The following is an 18,173-nucleotide window of genomic DNA, read 5'->3' on the forward strand; positions in this document are numbered from 1 at the left end:
CCAAAAATTTTTAAGAAAGGACTTTCAGCTAGGTTCTGATGGCTCAAGCCTGTAAGCCTAGCTGCTCAGTAGGTGAGATCTAAAGATTGAAGGTTGAAGCCAGTTGGGGTGGGAAAGTCTGAGACTATTATCTTCACTAAATTACCAAAAAAGCCAGAAGCGGTACGGTGGCTCAAATGATAGAACCCTTGCCTTTAGCAAAAGAAACTCAGAGATAGCACCCACTTGATTTCAAGTCCTAGGACCTACACCAAAAAAAATTTAACAAAACCCACAAAACAAAATAAAAACAAACAAACAAACAAAACAACACTTTCAGTGAAAGCCCTCCCTACAGCATATATCATTCCTTATTAAATGTATTGGCCTGGTTCATTATCCATCAGCTTAAAAAATGAGAAAAGATTAAGCTCATATATAAAGTAATTCTCTACAGCTCTGGCAGTACCATATGCTGTTAGGCTATTGATATTTACATATATCAGAGTAATTAATCCTGAGCCAAGAATTCTTCTGTCTTAAAAACACTTCGTGAGTATATGCTAAAGAGTTTCTATTTTTCAAAACTGTTCATGAATCAATTTACTAAGTAAAATAAAGACACAAAGCACACATTTTCATTTATTGTAATTTCCACAGAATCAATTGAACAAATACCACTTCTCTGCAAAGAAATCAACGTGATTTTCTTCCCCCAAAGCATGTATTTACTGTTCTTGGGTTTGTGTGTATATACACTCCAGTGTTTGTGCTTATGTGAGTGTAAAAAATGATATATGCTCCCAACTTACAGGTGGAAGGAATACAGTATAGACTATTTCTCTATAAATGACTTTCAAAATATTTTTATTTTTTCACGTATAAGTAACCTACTGAGGGGCAAATATTCAAATCATAGCTCTTGCTTACTACCAAAGGTGTTATATTTATCTTGAAGGGCATTCCCTCAATCCCTTTACTAATATAGGTCTACTTACATCTATAGAAATACTTACCTGTCTTTATAAATGTGGAGAAAGTACCCCTGGACTGAATGCCTTTCTCCTTCTGCCTTCCAAAATCATTCTACAAGCCAGGCACTAGTGGCTCTCCCTTGTAATCCTTGCTATTCTGGAGGCTGAGATCTGAGGATCACAGTTAAAAGCTAGCCTGAGCAGCAAAGTCCATGAGACTCTTATCTCCAATATAGCACTCAAAAAAAAAAAAAAGCCAGAAGTAGGGCTATGGCTCAGGTAGTAGAGCACTAGTCTTGATCACAAAGAGGCTCAGGACAGAGCTCAAGCCATTAGTTCAAGCCCCAAGACCAGCAATAATAATAATAATAATAATAATAATAATAATAATAATAATAATAATAATAATAATTCCACAACTCATCTCGCCTGAGCCATGATTTTGTATCTTGCTCTGCTTGCTTCAAAGTCTGGAGGCTCATGGATGCTCAGATGACAGTGGCTTCTGTCCTCCACTTCACTGTCAGAGCAGAGCTTCTAACGTTAGAAATGCCCATCTTCCAGGCTATGACACAGGCTCCACACTTGGACCATTCATAGCTGCCCATAGTTTTACTGTGGTGAAACAACTTTCCTCTCTGTGCTCAGCTCTTCCCCCAGAAGCAGACCAAGATCTTCTGGACTCTCTTCCACTCTGTTGCTCTGCTCCTCTTGGTTTTTCTCTTTCTCTTCTCTTTCTCTCTTCTCAGTTACAAATGATGGACAGCAGACCCTTTTCAGCTTGGAATACCGTTACCTTGTTGATCAGGTGGAGAGCCATCTTAACAGGATCTTCAAATGCACACTTGAGCAGGAACACAAACACAAGTTTTAAGCATCATTTTTTTTTTTTGGTAAAAGCAGAATATCTTAAAGGCTGCCTATCAATGATTGTGAAATAATTAATTTCAAAAATGCCTGGTTCATATTCTATTGTATTAGATACAAGGTCATTTGGGAGATTGACATCCAAATATCACTGGAGACACATTGAAAATATGAAGATTATTTTTCCCTAGAAGAAAAAGATCCAGCCTAATTTAACACTTGAAGCTAAATAGGAGCTGTGTTATTCTAAGTTGAATTTACTATAATTTAGCCTGTGATAATAAACTTACCCCTAGCCACCAGCCAGAAGGGTGAAATGAATACAAACAAAACAAAATAAGAACAAATCAGAAATTCAGATTACCAAGAAGATGTGAGAACTTAGGAACTGTTTTTAAAACAGACATTTATATCAAGTATTGGACTGAATGTGAATTAAATTTTTTAATCAGCATGATAAGTCCAATTGGCTAACTAATGAAAAAAAAGCATTTAAATTGTTTATATAGGGTATAATATATATAATAGTATACTATTTTAGCAATATTTTCTGTAGGATTACATTCCTCTTTTTGTTTCTCTTTATGTTTCATTTTTGTTTTAGCATAAATTTATCACTTGAAGACCTCAGTTCCTTTACTTCTGTAAAACCATACACATAAAGTATTGTCTTTGATTCAAAGTTGTTTTTTTAAGTGAAAGGGTAAATGCTCTACAACTTCACAATAGCAAGGGAAAGGACTAGTTCTTGGACGTGCAAGAGTCTAAAAAGACTTACCAAAACCTCATTTGTGTGTGTGTGTGTGTGTGTGTGTGTGTGTGTGTGTGTGTGTATGTGTGTGTGAAACAGTACTGTGTCAGGGTGCTGTTTCTTAGCTTTTTAGTTCTACTATTTGAAACACAGCACTCTTTCTGGCTTTTTCACAGACTTTCTTTCCCAGACTGGCTTGGAAACAATATCCTCAGATCTCAGCCTACTGAGAAGCTAGGATTACAGGTGTGAGCCACCAGTGCCTGGCTCATCTATAGACAATGTATTAAATTCCATCAAGCAAAAATAATAACATAGAACCTCAATTATTAGAAATAGGCTGCATTTCACTTATCTTCATGGAGCCATTTTACTAATGTTTGTGAAGCGTCTTGTTGCATGATCAAGAATACGTTTGTGCAACTTAGACCTGGATATCTCTGTCCCTTTGTTTCACGTTTTTCATTTCTGATTGCTATCCGTTTGATTGTTTGGTGTGTTCTTCGCTCTAATGTGAAGAAGGATACATTGAACTCTCTGTCAGGCTCCAGAAGTTTCTGATTCTTGTAGGTGGCCCTGCCAAGCTGTGGTGCTGGGCAGTGCATTTATAGCAGTTTGCACTCATGGAAGCCCACCATATGCCTTGTTCGCAACCTCTCAAGTAACTGTGCTAATGGGTAGATGATGTTATTTGAACTTGAAATTTCCGACCCATAATAGGACCATACTTACTTTCTGCAGAATTTCCTTTGTCTTTTCTGAGTTTATGACAAACAGAAAATGAACTAACTTAACGGTCTGAATAGATTAGAAATATTTTATCAGCACATATTAATGCTCAAGGAGGTGTCATTATGACACTTCCTTCCATGCTTACAAATGACTCCATAAAACTCACTTCCTCCATCACTTCCCCTCATCCCTTCTCCTCCCTTTGGAGAGCAGTTTCAACAGATGTCATCGATCTATTTTTATATTCACATATAAAGTGCTTCGAACATATTCACTCTCATTCATTTTCTCGTTGGCGCTTCCTCCCTCCTGCTGGTGCCCGTCCTCCACAGAGGCTGCTTCTCTCCTGTCATTCCATCTTTTAATTGCATATTAAGTATACAAAGGGATTTTACCCTGATTTTTCATTCATGCATATACTATATTTTAATGCGATTAACTCCTACTCTTGCTCTTTCTGATAAAGATTCTCTTCTTAATCTTTGCAGCTTAGATCAATTTCATGGTGTTTCACAATTATGAAAATATTTTATCATGATGTATTTCTGTAGTAGTTTCTGAGAGTGATAAATTTATATTGTTTTCAGGTCACTCTCTAAAGTACTTTTAATTTCTTTTTTAATTGTGAAAATACTGTACAGAGAGGTTACAATTACATGGGCAAGATAATGAGTACATTTCTTATCAAGCATTGTAGCCTCCTCTTTTGTTTCCCCTTTCCATCCCTTCCCCTCCTCCCCTCGTCCCTCCCGCCCAGTCTTCCTCCCCCCCACCAATATTCCAACCTCATTCTTCAAGGAAATAGAAGAGGCAATCCAAAAATTCATATGGAACAATAAAAGACCCAGAATAGCAAAAACGATCCTCAACAGAAAAGAAAGAACACTGCTGGAGAATATCAATACCAAATTTCAAACTCTACTATAAAGCCATAGTAATCAAAACAGCTTGGTACTGCCACAAGAACAGACCTCAGGACCAATGGAATAGAATTTTAATTTCTTTTAACACTTGAAGTAATGCATGCAAACACATAGAGAGAGGTTAACACTTTAAATTCAAATGCAGTTCATCTTCTTTAAAGTTAACATTTATCATTAGTATATTCTATTTGTCTTAAAAGTTTTACCCTGGGCTGGGAAGGTGGCTTAGTGGTAGAGCGCTTGCCTTGCATGCATGAGGCCCTGGGTTCCATTCCTCAGCACCACATAAGCAAAAAGAAAAAAGCCAGAAGTGGCGCTGTGGCTCAAGTGCTGAGGGACAGCGCCCAGGCCCAGAGTTCAGGCCCCACGACCCGACCCCAAAAAAAAAAAAGTTTTACCCTAAGCCAATGCCAGTGGCTTGTAAACCTAGCTACTCAGGAGACTGAGGTCTAAGGATCACAGTTCAAGACCAGCTGGGGCAGGAAAGTCTATGAGACTCTTATTTCCAATCAACTACTCAGAAAAACCTGGAAGTGGTGCTGTAGCTCAAATGGTAGAACTCTAGCCTTGAGCAAAAGAAGCTCAGGGACAGCACCTGGTTCAAACCCCAGGACCAGAAAAAATTAAGATGTTTTACCCCAGTGGTTGGTCCATATTTGCCAAAATAGTCTAACTCACAGGTAAGGCTTCTCTTACTATAAGTGGTTTTTAAAAGCATTATTTTTCCTTTTGGAAAAATGATAGTGGAAAAACTGTAAAACAAAGAGTAATAGGGATTGTAGCAATTATCTACAATTTTCAGATAGAATCAACATCTGAAGGAAGTGATTTTTTTTTTTACCAATAGAAATTTAAGCCAACTTCGATGTGATTTTTCTCAGCTCAAGGATTTCCCTGATTGCCATGATGGAAATGTTATAGTTAAGAATGGAGTTTTTAAAAAGAAATAAAATTTTCTACCTTATTGAGCTTTAATAAAGAAATAAAATTTTCCTACGAAGAGTTTATAGACTCTGGAGAAGTTCATGGGAACTGCTGAAATTTGATTCTCAAGCTCAGGGCTGGAGTCTGTGCTGCATCTATTGATTTGAAGGTCATTAGTGATCATTAGATGTGAAGTCTTGTAATTAATGAGATCACAAGGAAAGGGATAAAACAAAAGGAGGAACAGAATTTATGAGGAAAAGTGATGGAAACTGACTTGTGGAGGGGAACAGAAGGAGAAGAAGAGTGTTGATCATGGCAGGAATCTACCTGCCCCTGGATAGACCTGAAGCACTAAAATTTCCATACTTTTAGAGGAGAGGAAGTAAAACCTTTTCTTTGAGATCTTGGGCCTTTTAAACACAAATTAAGGCCTTTGAAAAACACAGATTATCAAGCATATACATTTATTCCTGGGAGTCTTGGTAAAGCAATGATGATCCCACCTATAATCCTAGCTACTCAGAAGGCTGAGATCTGAGGATTGTATTTCAAAGCTGGCCTTGTCAGGAAAGTCCAGTCTGTGAGACTCATATCCAATTAACCAACAGAAAGCCAGAAATAGGAGGTATGGCTCAAGTGGCAGAGGGGTACACTAGCCTCGAGTAAAAACTCTAAGGGACACTGCGTAGGCCCTGAGTGCAAGCACCAGTAACCAGCACACACGCACACACACACACACACACACACACACACACACGCACACACACACACACTCACACGCACACACACACACACACACACACACACACACACACACAAATGAAGATCCAAAAAAATAACTAAACCTGAGTGCTTTGACACAAGTTGTAGAGAAGAGAAGTCATGAAAAATGTGACAGAAAGGATTGGAGTTCAGAGCAGAAAATTGGGGGAACTGAATAAGGCTGGTTCATCCAGGTAACCTCTCCATGGCCCTCTGTCTTCAGTCCCTCCCTCCCCCCCCCCCCCCCGCTCCCATTACTCTTCCTGTCTCCTGATGCTCATGGCATCCCTCTTCCATTTCCAATAAAGTTGATCTGGTCTGTGCAGGTTGGTATCTTTGACTGACCCACCTCAGTGACAGATGAAGAGTCTTTCCTATGTCTGACATTTCTTAAAATTTCTTTAAGTTTACAATAGTCCATTCATACCTGCGTATCAGATTTTCATATCCTATATCGCTTAAATGGTGCGTCTTATCTGTGGCTGGAGTGCTTGCTGTTTGTCAGGACGGGTGACCACCTGAGTTAGGACATAGTGAGTGAGCAGCAGAGCAACTAGGGAAGAGGAGTTCCAGGGAAACATGAGAAGAAGCACATGTTCATGGTTGTGATGTATAGTGATGGGAATCTGCTTTGTTCTCACAACTCTGTGCTGCTCACAACTCCTGGCTTGAACCCTCCCCCATCATCCAGAGCCTGTGTTTCCCACCCCCAGGCAACAGGCAACAGGTGCCACAGTTTCTCCAGGCAGGCCACACCTGGCCAGCCCTTAACCTACACAACAGGTTCCCAGAAACAGGCCATTTGGGGCCATGACCACAAACTCTCAGGCATATCCCCAAAGGTCTTGCAACTCTCCAGCTACCTTCCATCCTACCTCCTCCTAAGTCCCTCCTCCCTCCCCCCCTGTTCCCATGACTCTTCCTGTCTCCTGACGCTCATGGCATCCCTCTTTCATTACCAATAAAGTTGATCTGGTCTGTGCAGGTTGGTATCTTTGACTGTTTTTGTTCTTCTCACCTTTTGAACCGTCCTTGTCCCTAACACAGAGGGCCATCACAAAAGATCCCTAGAGGCTGAGCTTGGGGTCTCCATAGATGGTGGAGTGAAAATAGGAGGGATGGGGCTGTGACTTGTCTCCCACCTGGTGACTTGGAATCCTGCAGTGATGTTCCCATTAAGAGTATTTCTAGACTTCTTGAGGTATTTTCACCGTGGATCTGACAGGCAGGTTTTAGCTCTCAGTGGAGCCTAAGCCAACAGGTTAAAATGCTATTTCTTGTAGCAGACTTTGTAAGCAGCAGAAAGAACTGAGCCGGATCCAGACCAACTTTATAGCTAGATAACACAACTTCCAATTCAATGAATAAGGAGAACAGGATCAAATAATCCACAGGGTATGCTATAGGGATTCCAGGAACATAATTTTTTTTCTCCTAGAGTCACAGGTTTCTATCAGAGACAAAAATAGGCCTAATATGCTTGCAAGGAAAGCCTCATATTCTATTTGGCCTGGTCATTTATATGTGCTCAGCAAGAATAATTAATTGAAGGAAAACAAGACAGGAGGATCTAGCATTCAAGGTTAGTCTTGGGAAAATTATTGAGCCCTTATCTCAAAAACCAAAACAAACAACAACAAACAAACAAACCCAAACGGACTAGGATGTGGTTTAAATGAGGCTCTGAGTTCAATCCCCAGTCTAGTAAAATAATAATAATAATAATAATAATAGTAATAGTCCAAAGGTAATCTTGTCTCATGATGAATACTACATTAAACAGAAAAGTAAAAAAAAAAAAAAAAAAGGCCCATTGGCTCTTTCTTTAGTTTGCTTTACTGTTGTGCTAGAATGTTTTATATAAACCTCAGATTTTTTTTAACTATTAAAGACTTTTTAGGGCCAGGAACTTGGTATTACCTTTTTCCTGCAGGCACAATTAGGCAAATTCTTCTCTTTCAGTTCTGTGATACATCCTAAGATTTGTGGGTTTCTGTTCAGAAGTGACCTTATTGACTTGTGAAAACTCAGGAAGAGGTAAGTAAGGTAGCAAGCCAACCTTTTAAGGGGATATCATAAGCACGGGGTTAATAAAGTCAATCTCAGTTGTTATAAAGTATCGAGTCATGTCCAATTATTGGCATATTCTCAAATATGACACTTCAGTCAAAAGCTTAGTATTCTAGCCAATGTTTCCAATAATGTCCTGTTACAAGGAGAACAGATGCAATTCAACTAAAGCAAAATAATTATATTGTCATGAAAATAGGAATACTTAATAGCAGTTTCTGAGACAGGGAAGTAAGAGATAGGGAAAAAAGATCAATGTTTCATTTCTACATCTAATGGTATAATTTACAAAATACTTGTAAGTTGTAAATAGCTTAAGGGAAAAGGCCGAAAGGGTTTTTCAAATTGAAAAACAAAACATTAAAGAAGTATCAGTATTTTAAACGAAAATGTCCCAATGGGTTTCTAATTAGAGTTCTAGAAATTACTATAGCAAATAAATTCAGAGAAGAGTCAGAGTAAGACAGCATCTCTAAATGACAAAGGCTTTATTCTGCTTCTGGTTAAAGATTTTCAGTTGGGAACTATTGGGTACTGGTGGTACATATCTGTAATCCTAACTACTCAGGAGCTGGAATTATGAGGATGCTGATTAAAGCCAGCTTGGTCAAGAAAGTTTTGTAAGCCTCTTATCTCTAGTTAATAACAGAAAAGCCAGAATTGGAGCTATGGCTCAAGCGATAGAGCACTAGCCTTTAGCTATAAAACTAAAGAATAGTACCCCAGCCCTGAATTTGAGCTCCAGGACTGGCATTAAAAAAGAAAATACCACAAGCTATGATCCTTTCATGCATTGCACACAAAGTAATTTCACTTATTATCTTATTAGTCCTATTTCATACATAGATCACAATATTCCATTATTAGTAACCTCTTTATAGAGAAAGTAAGAATTCAATCATTGTAAGTTGTCTGTCACATACCAACCACACTAGAGAACTGTATGAGTAAATCATCTCATTTTTCAGGCATATGCTTCCATAGTTTTATTTCTCAAGTTTATTAACACACCTAAATATGTTTAGCTTCTCTGTGCTTTATGAGACAGTATATAAACTTATGCTTAATAATTAATGATTCAGTAGTTTATTTTAGGAATGACCCAAACATTGAATGACTATTACTAAATTTAATTTAGCATAGCCTTAATCCATTGCAACAATGAAATGTACAAGTTGTTATGTCAAAAATGAACTTTACAACTTTGGTGGGGGGGGCGGGGGAGATTGGGTGGGGGGGTGGGGGAGAGGATGGGAAGGGATGGGAAGGGGAAACAAAGGAGGAGGCTGCAATGCTTGATAAGAAATGTACTCATTATCTTGCCCATGTAATTGTAACCCCTCTGTACAGTATTTTCACAATAAAAAATAAATAAAAATTTAAAAAATGCAAGCTCTTAACAAAAAGATTTTGGAAACTGTATTTAGGCAGACACGTAGACAAATAAAGCTAGTTATTAGCTCCAGTTCTTTCCCTGTAACTATTTCTAACCCAAATAGCATAAACTTTATGTTTGATATTATACTTACTTCTTTTAACTCGGGACAATGAGCACTTTTTATGAAACCAGTGCTATTAGAGTGATTTTATTTAGCAAAGATATACCCAATTCACATGTAATGGGAAAGCTTTATATTTACATTTTATACTTCTGTGATTTTTTAAAGGAATATTTTATTTGTATAGGTGTTCATTTGCCTCAATCCTAAGTTAAATGGAAACTTTTTGTTGTTTCCTGTCTTGTGGACTGTTATTATAGTTTGTAGAATCCCTGGCACTAGATATTGAGGTTGATCTCTCAATCAAGATGATCAAAGATATCTGCAGACAACACTCACCTAGCCATTGGAGGGAAATATCACACTCATCAAAGAAAACAACTGATTTAGCTAAGGTGGAATCAAGATTAGAATTGTGAGGTGTACCTCAACATATTATACCATAAGTTAGTTCTTCTGTATAGACATTTGTAGCTAGGTTTTAATAAAGGACTGCAATCACCTATTTTAGAAATTCTTATTTCTTTGAGAGAGAGGATAGAGGAGTTGATGTCAGCAACCTGAACCAGCTAGTTCCAGAAAGAAGTTGGGATCCCAAGGGAGGGGACACCCAGGGTTTTATACAAGCTGGTTACACACAAAATAACTAGTAATCAGATACATAAAAGGTCGTGTGGCTGACATAAACTTCTGACCAGATGGGCAATTCCTTCCTAGTTGTGCAGAAATCATGGCATTCTCTTTTAATATGGCTCTGTTCTCTGTTAATTTCTTCATATGGTCCTACAAATGTTGGGGAAAAAACAGAATTATATATTCATCTTTGATGTCAGTATCTAGATCATGATAAAGATAAAGGCAGCCATCTTTTGTTCTTGCTATTTGGGTGTCCAGCTTTGGGTTTTGCATTACAATGTAGAAAATGCTGTTGTGAAGAATGAACCACTCTGCTTGCTGATCTGAACCCAAGCCTCTGCTGCCTAAATCCAAATGGATCTGCGAGCCAGCGTCCCAGGGTTCATTCAAAGGCTGGTGCTGGTTGGTTTCAGTAGTTAGGGCCTTTTGCTTTACAATAAGGAAACACTGTTGTATCCCAGACACATTTGTTCCTCCTTCACTGGCATAGTTCTGTAGATGATCACTTTCTGAAACCTAACTTGATTCCACCCAGTAAGCTTACTTTTATTGTTTTTAACATATTCTCTATTGGCACCAAGACTTTTGTTAAGTTTTCTATTTTGCCCTTTCAAGACTCTGTAAGCAGCCATGACTGCATTTGTTTGTCCTATTTTCCCTGCAAAGGGCATGGTTCTAATCGTAGGAAAGAAATGCAGCCAAGAAACGCAAAATCGTGTTGACTCTCAAATTGAAAGGGTCTCATGAATTCTTTAGGCACCTGAATTCAGCCCAAACTAAAGCTAAATTTTATTTGTCTATCTAGCAACATGACTCAAGAAACCCATCTCTTAGCTTGCTCTGATTGGCATTAACGTTCTGTGACAATCAAGAGGCATCTGCTGCTTATAGTGAATTATTTCCCGGAGCAAGGTAGATTTTACTTTTTGCAAAGTGATAGCATAGTGACAGGTATGAAGATAAAACTAACAGTTCAAACAAGGAGTAGTTCAGAACCTGAGTGCAGAAACAACGAGCCAATAAACAGGGATGATAGGAGTCATCTGGTGAGTGTAATGTTCAAGGACAAGAGTGTCACTAGAGAAAAGTAACCTGGGCAGACTGAAATAGAGCTGATAATGGAGGAGGAAAGTACCTTGAATCAAGCCACAGGCTATCTTTCTCCTGCTCTTTGCCAGTTCTAATGATGGAAATCCAACTGTTTAACCAGTGCAAAAACTATATGATTTAATTTTCAATGAGCATTCTTATAAAATCATCAACCAACACTGAGTTTAACCTGATAAAGACTAAGTGTGTGGACTTAGACCCATCTTCACTCCAGAGGGAAAAAGAAGTAATTGAAGGTCAACTATGTTTCTGTTTATTATCTACTCATGAGAGATAACAAACACCTGGTAGTTTCTGCCTCTGTCTGTCTGGCTTAGCATAGTTAACATGATGTCCTTGGGTTCTATCTTCTTTGCTGCAATGGTTTGTCTGATCTTGGGTTTATTTTTAATGACTCCCGAATACCATATGTGTATATATATATATATATATATATATATATATATATATATGCACATATATACATATATATACATATATTATATTAAAATACCATATATATCCATAAATATTACATTATATGTATCAGTTTGTCTGGTAATAGGCAGTTAGATGGACTGCACATTAGCTGTTGTAAATATTGCTGTGGTAAACATGGCCACCCAGGTATCTCTTTTGTATGCTGATTCCATTTGTATTGGATATATACACTTACCAATCAGATGGATGGTATGAAAATTCTAGTTTTAGTTCAAGAAAATTCTAGTTTTAGTTCAAGAAATCTCCATACTGTCCCACATAGTAGTTGCATTAAGTTCTTTTTCTACTGACACTGATGACTGACTCCTTTTTCTTCTATTTTCTTCTATTCTTCTATTCTATTTGCTAATAGCCATTCTTACTAGGGTGAGAGGATCCACCATTGTAGTTGGGATTTAAGTCTTCTTGATAGTAAATGGTATTGGACATTTATTTCTTCATGTACTACTGGCCATTTTGGTTTCTTCTTTTAAGAAGTGTCAATTCAGAACATTTGTTTACTTTTGATTACATTACTAGCTTTCAGTTGTTTTATTAACTTTTTAAATATATTTTATGGACCCTATTCCTACGTCAGATTTATTGTTCTGCTGTGTTGAAGCTTTTTAGTTTCATGCAATCCTGTTTGTTAGTTTTTGCTTTTGTTTAAAATACATTTGGTCAGAAAAAAAAAAGCATTGCTTGTACCAATATTCTGAAGGTCTTCCCTTGTGTTTTAGTTATTTCAGATTTTCAGATCTTACATCAAAGCCTTTGGTCTATCTGGAGGGTGACTTACACGGTCATTTTCAGGGTTAAGTTTCAGCGTCTCGCATGTTGATTCCACTTTTTCCAGCACCATTTCCTAAAGAAGCTGTCTTTATTCAAACAAAGTTTTTGGCTTCTAAGATGAGAATCACTTGGTTGAAGATACATGGGTCTGCTTTGCAGTCCTCTATTTCTTTCCTTATGCCCACAACATGCTGTTTTTGTTCTTAGAGCACTGCAGTGTGACTAGAAATTTGATTCTGTGAGGCCTCTGGCATTGCTTTTGGGATCAGCTTTCTTTGATTCTTCAGGATGTTTTGTGCTTCCTTGAAATTTTTAGGGTTCTTTTGCTTAGTTCCTTAAAGAATGCCATTGGTGTTTTGATGGAGGTTGTATTGACTCTGTGGATTGCTGGAGTTATATAAGTCTTTTAACAATATTAACATTTCAGTCCATGAACATGGAAGATCTTTCCATCCTTTAGTGTCTTCAACTTCTTTCATGAATGTTTTATAATTTGCATTGTAAAATTTGTGGAAACAACTTCAGGTTATTAAGTTTGCTTGATAGACCTTCTTTCCCCCTAGCTTTGCTTAGGAAATGCAAATTTACCATCCAACATGTGAAAGTTAAACCTTGTCCTACACATAGAAATATGGAGATGCATACAAAGATAATGTACGCTTAATAAAAATAGATATTACGCCCCCCAATACACTAATAAAATCTGACAAACCAGTCACTTACTCACTACAACTATTCACACAATCACTACCGATTGTATGAGTGAGGCCTGACGTGGTTCACACGCAAAACTATTTTGCACAAAATCATGGGGTATTGATTACCTCTTGAACAGCAAGGACAAGAAGCAAGAGAATCAAATGCTTTTTTATGATATTTTATTTTGTTGTAAAGGTGCTGTACAGAGGGGTTACATTACTTAAACAATGTAATGAGTACATTTCTTGCCTCATTGTTCCCTACTCTGCTTTTCTCCTACCTTAGCTTCATGTAGTTCCTCAGGCCTACTGAAGCAGGTACAAGGTAGGCCAAATCCTCATTGTTTCTGAGGGAAACAATGCCTCATATTTCAATATGTCAATAGTGAAAGAGAAGTTCCTATAGCAGTTTCCATCCATGTTTTCTGGGATGTGTCAGGGACCACATTAATGACTATTAGATTTTTGGAGAAACAATGTATTTTCCAAGAAGCAACACTAATCTCATGCAGAGACATTGCCCACGTTTGTACTCAGTCAACGGTTTTAAGAATCGTGACAGGTGAAGTGGCGCTGTAGCTCAAGTGGTAGAATGCTAGCCTTGAGCTGAATTGCTCAGGGCCAGGGCCAGGCCCATAGTTCAAGCCCCACAACCAACAAAAATAAATAAATAAATAAATAAATAAATAAATAAATAAAATGAAGAAAAAAAAAGAATCGTGACAGGTAATTAGAACTAACCACTCAAAAAAAGTCACATCACTTCCCAGATGAGACAAATGTGTAAGTTGAAATTATTCAATGTATCAGTATGTGATTTTTAAACTTTCCATCATGTATCTTGATGTATAATTATAGATAAACGAAGTAAACAGGTTTATAAAATATCAATCATCACAGTTGAGATATGTGATACTTCTATTATGTTAGACAATGGAATATGTATTACCACTTCATCTGCCCATTCCCACCTCCAGACCTCTGCTGATCAGCTATCACTTTTCTCAAATGGCAAATAAAAGATATCATATAGGAATATTTTTCCATCTTCTTCAACTTGTTATACTGATTTGTGTGTAGCATGTGTATTAGTAGTTGTTGTTCTTCCTAAATGAATATTATTCTAATTTGTTGGGGTATATGGTGTTTAGATATTTGAAGTTGTTTGAGTTGTTTCTGTTTCATGGGCATTTGAAATATTAATGCCATGAACATTTTTATAGAAATCTCTAGACTTTAATCTTTGTTTTTCCTTCGTAGAAGTGAAAACATTAAACTGCACACCAAAGATATGTATAAGTTTACAAGAAACTGATAAAAAGTTGTCTGGAGTGATTACTCCATTATACATTCTGACTACTATGGGCCAATGTACCAGATTTGTTGTTGTTGGGGGTGGTTTTGTGTTTTGGCAGTGCTGAGGATAGAATTCAAGACCCTGGCTTACTAGGCTGGTGCTCTTCTGCTGAGCCATGCCCCCAAGATTTGGGCCACACATCAGGGCACTTTTAGTCCACACCACCAACATCAAAAGTATCAGTGTTCACTCACCCTTCATATACTTGGAATGCTTAGCAGTTCTTATTTTAGCCACTCTTTATGAAGTGGTATCTCCTAGTTTGGGCTTGTCTCCAAAAACAGGGATAACTAATTTTTCATCTGCCTTCTTCCATCTGTAGGTAGATCTTTTTTGGTATATATATATACACACACATAGACATGTACATATATGGATGTGTGTGTGATTATTTAGTCTTAATGTGTGTATTATAGAATAACCTGATTTATGTACAAGTTCTTTATCAAATTACATTTTATGAAATTTCCTCCATTCCCGCTTTCCCTTCTCTTGTTTTCGGAAAGAGTCTGTGAAAGATTGATGCCTTTTCCTTAAATGTTTGATTAAATTCATCTGGACCTGGAATTTTCCTTTAGGGAATGATATTCTTAAATATATTATTTCATATGTCTTATTTTAAACAGCTTTATCGGGATATGTTTTACTTATGAAATCCATCCATTTCAAGTGGACAATTTAATAATTTTTTCCCTAACTTTACCAAGTTGTGCAACCATCACCACAAATCAGTTTTAGAACACTTTTGTACCTTTAATAAGATCTCTCATGCCCTCTTATGGCTAATTTCCATTCCAGCCACCTGCCAGAGGCAATAGGAAGAAGGCTTATAATCATAGAGTAGCTTAAAGACACATAAAGCCTTGCAGAACTTTTTGTTTCATTTTTAGACAGTTTTGGTAAAATGGGGCTCTCAATGAATTTATTTCCTGTCATTGTCCATCTTTGGACATGAAATTGTTCGTTCCATTTCCTTATCTTTAAAAAAATGAATCTTGGATCTAGAGGGATGTTGTCTTTGTTCAAAGATTATCTTATTAGCAGACATTTGTTGTAAAAACAGGTTTTATTATGACAAGTTAAAATTTATGTACAACGGACCTCATCAACCTCACCTGAACGCTCTGCATCATTGTCTGTTATCCCCTCCTCTGTCCTTAAAACAATCTGAGGGGCTGGGAAGGTGGCTCAGTGGTAGAGCGCTTGCCTTGCATGCATGAAGTCCTGGGTTCGATTCCTCAGCACCACATAAGCAAAAAGAAAAAAGCCGGAAGTGGCGCTGTGGCTCAAGTGGTAGATCGCTAGCCTTGAGCTGAAGAGCTGAGGGACAGCGCCCAGGCCCAGAGTTCAGGCCCCATGACCGGACCCAAAAACAAACAAACAAAAAAAACCCAATCTGAACATGTTTCTGTTTCCATACACACAAATACAGTCCTCTCAGCACATTCAACTTCTCTATTCGCTCTCCCTTTCAAGTGACACTCACTCTACAACAGACGTGGTTTTAGAGGTGCTGTATTTGTTTAGCTCATCTGATTAGTTAGCTTAATAGCCTGTGCACAAGACCCCTTGCTGTGTAACAGGATAGATTTAGGACAATTTTAATAGTCTTCTACTTTGTCATTGTTTTGAGTTTACACAAGGATCCCCGAATCTATCTTTACAAATTCAATTTCAATTGAATAGTTTGCCCCAGTTTTATACATGGTCTTAAAATATGGATTGGCTTCTGTATTATGTAAACTGTAGCAAAGGTGTGGGCATTTTATTGTCATTCTAAAAAATTGTTCAATTTTGTCTTGCCAGGCGTGAAGTTACTTGCACGTCCACGTAACCTTTCCTAAGCTTGCTTCTCCTACTTTTCCTTTGAGGGAGTTTTTGAGCCCTACTACTGGAGTTTACCCTCCTGGGAATCTTTCCTAAAGCTCTGAGTTCTCCACTCTGGAAGCTCAAATCTCAAATATCTTCATGGCCTGTGTGGGCTGTGCTGCCATTCTCCAGTTGTTGCTGTTATTGTTTTCCTGGTGTTTCACCCTGTGTGTGTGTGTGTGTGTGTGTGTGTGTGTGTGTGTGTGTGTGTGTGTTTAACATATTAATGTTTGACTCAACTTCAAAAGAACCTTCTATTATTTTCTGGCTGCATGTGAGTGTGTGTGTGTGTGTGTGTTTGTGTGTACAAGTGTGCATCTCTGTGTGTGGTGGGGAGACCTTTTTTCTCTCTGCAAATAACAGTTTCCTTACCCTTCTTAAATTCATCTTTGTCTCCTCCCATTTCTTTATTAACTGTGCACAGCTTGAGTTTGGACAGTGACACCAAGCAGGAGGTCAGGACCTTCAGAGAGCACCCCTCTGTGGTTCCCCCTCTTTGGAGAATCACAGGCTTGAGCTGCTGGTTACCACATGTTTCCAAGGGATCCTTTTCTGTGGCAGCAGGTGGACGGGGAAGTCTGGCCCCCAGTTAGCCTATCATGGCTGGAAATGGAAGTCCTCACATAGAAGGATTGGAGGAAAGAGAGGCCACAGAGTTGCTCCTCTGCTCTCTCCCCACAGCAAGGAGAGCAGATTCCGGTGCTCATGGGTTATGGTGGGTTTTCTGAGGTGAGGACTGTGGAGTGGAATCTGTGTTTCTGGCTCATAAAAGCTATAGCAGGATGTGGCCCAGGAAGAGAGTTTTAAAAAGGACAAAGAAGCAGTTCTGGGTGAGGGTGCAGGGTAGTTACAGTAGAAGCGTGCATCAAGAAATGGAAACTGGGAAAGACTGACAGGAGAAAGAATTGCTCTACCGCTTTTATTTTCACTTCTGAGATTTGAACTCAGTGCCTCAGCACTCTACTACTTGAGCCATACTTATGACCCTTTTGGCTGTAGTTGCTTTTCCAGTTAGAGTCTCATACTTTTGGCCAGACTGGTGTTGGACTACTATACTCCTGCTTCAACTTCCTGCATAGTTGGGGTAGCAGATGTATGCTACTGTGTCCAAACCCATGTTCTGCCTATTATGTAGACTGTACCTATAGTTGTGGGAAAGAAAAGGAGGCAGTGTTCATATAATTGGGTGCCTATAATGTACTGGACTTACCTTGAACATGCTCCTCCGTGGAGTAGCTCTGGAAACACCTGCTGATGTGGACCAACACTTAGTGTACATCGTAGAGAAATAGAGTGTGCTCATTACAAGTATGGCTGCAGATAGATGTGAGTGTGAGCTCTGCTTCTGTAGCCACAAGTCACCCAGCAGGATAATTGAAACATAGACCTTGGAGATAGGCCTTCTGAGTTCAGATCTGAGATCTGGGACTGCCTGGCTCTATTTTTAAACACCATTTGGGCTTAAATTCTTTATCACAAAAATTGAGAGGATGATCATAATACCTACCTCATATATAGGGGATTAAATAAATCTTTAATTAAATAAGTCTTTAATTTACCATAAGGATTAAATAAATCAACATGAATAAATCATTAGAAGAGTGCTAGAGTGGAAGTAAGTGCCTGATAAATGTTGGTTGTTAAAATTATTTTCATGCAAAATTAGGATAATAATATTATTAACATAAAGATCTAGTAAGTATAGAAATAAACTAAGTCTCTGCTATATTTACTGACCATTTCAGTATCCAATACATAGTAGATGTTC

The sequence above is a fragment of the Dipodomys merriami genome, unplaced genomic scaffold, assembly GCF_024711535.1.
Source record: "Dipodomys merriami isolate MVZ:Mamm:240054 unplaced genomic scaffold, mDipMer1.0.p SCAF_13, whole genome shotgun sequence".
Taxonomy (NCBI): Eukaryota; Metazoa; Chordata; class Mammalia; order Rodentia; family Heteromyidae; genus Dipodomys; species Dipodomys merriami.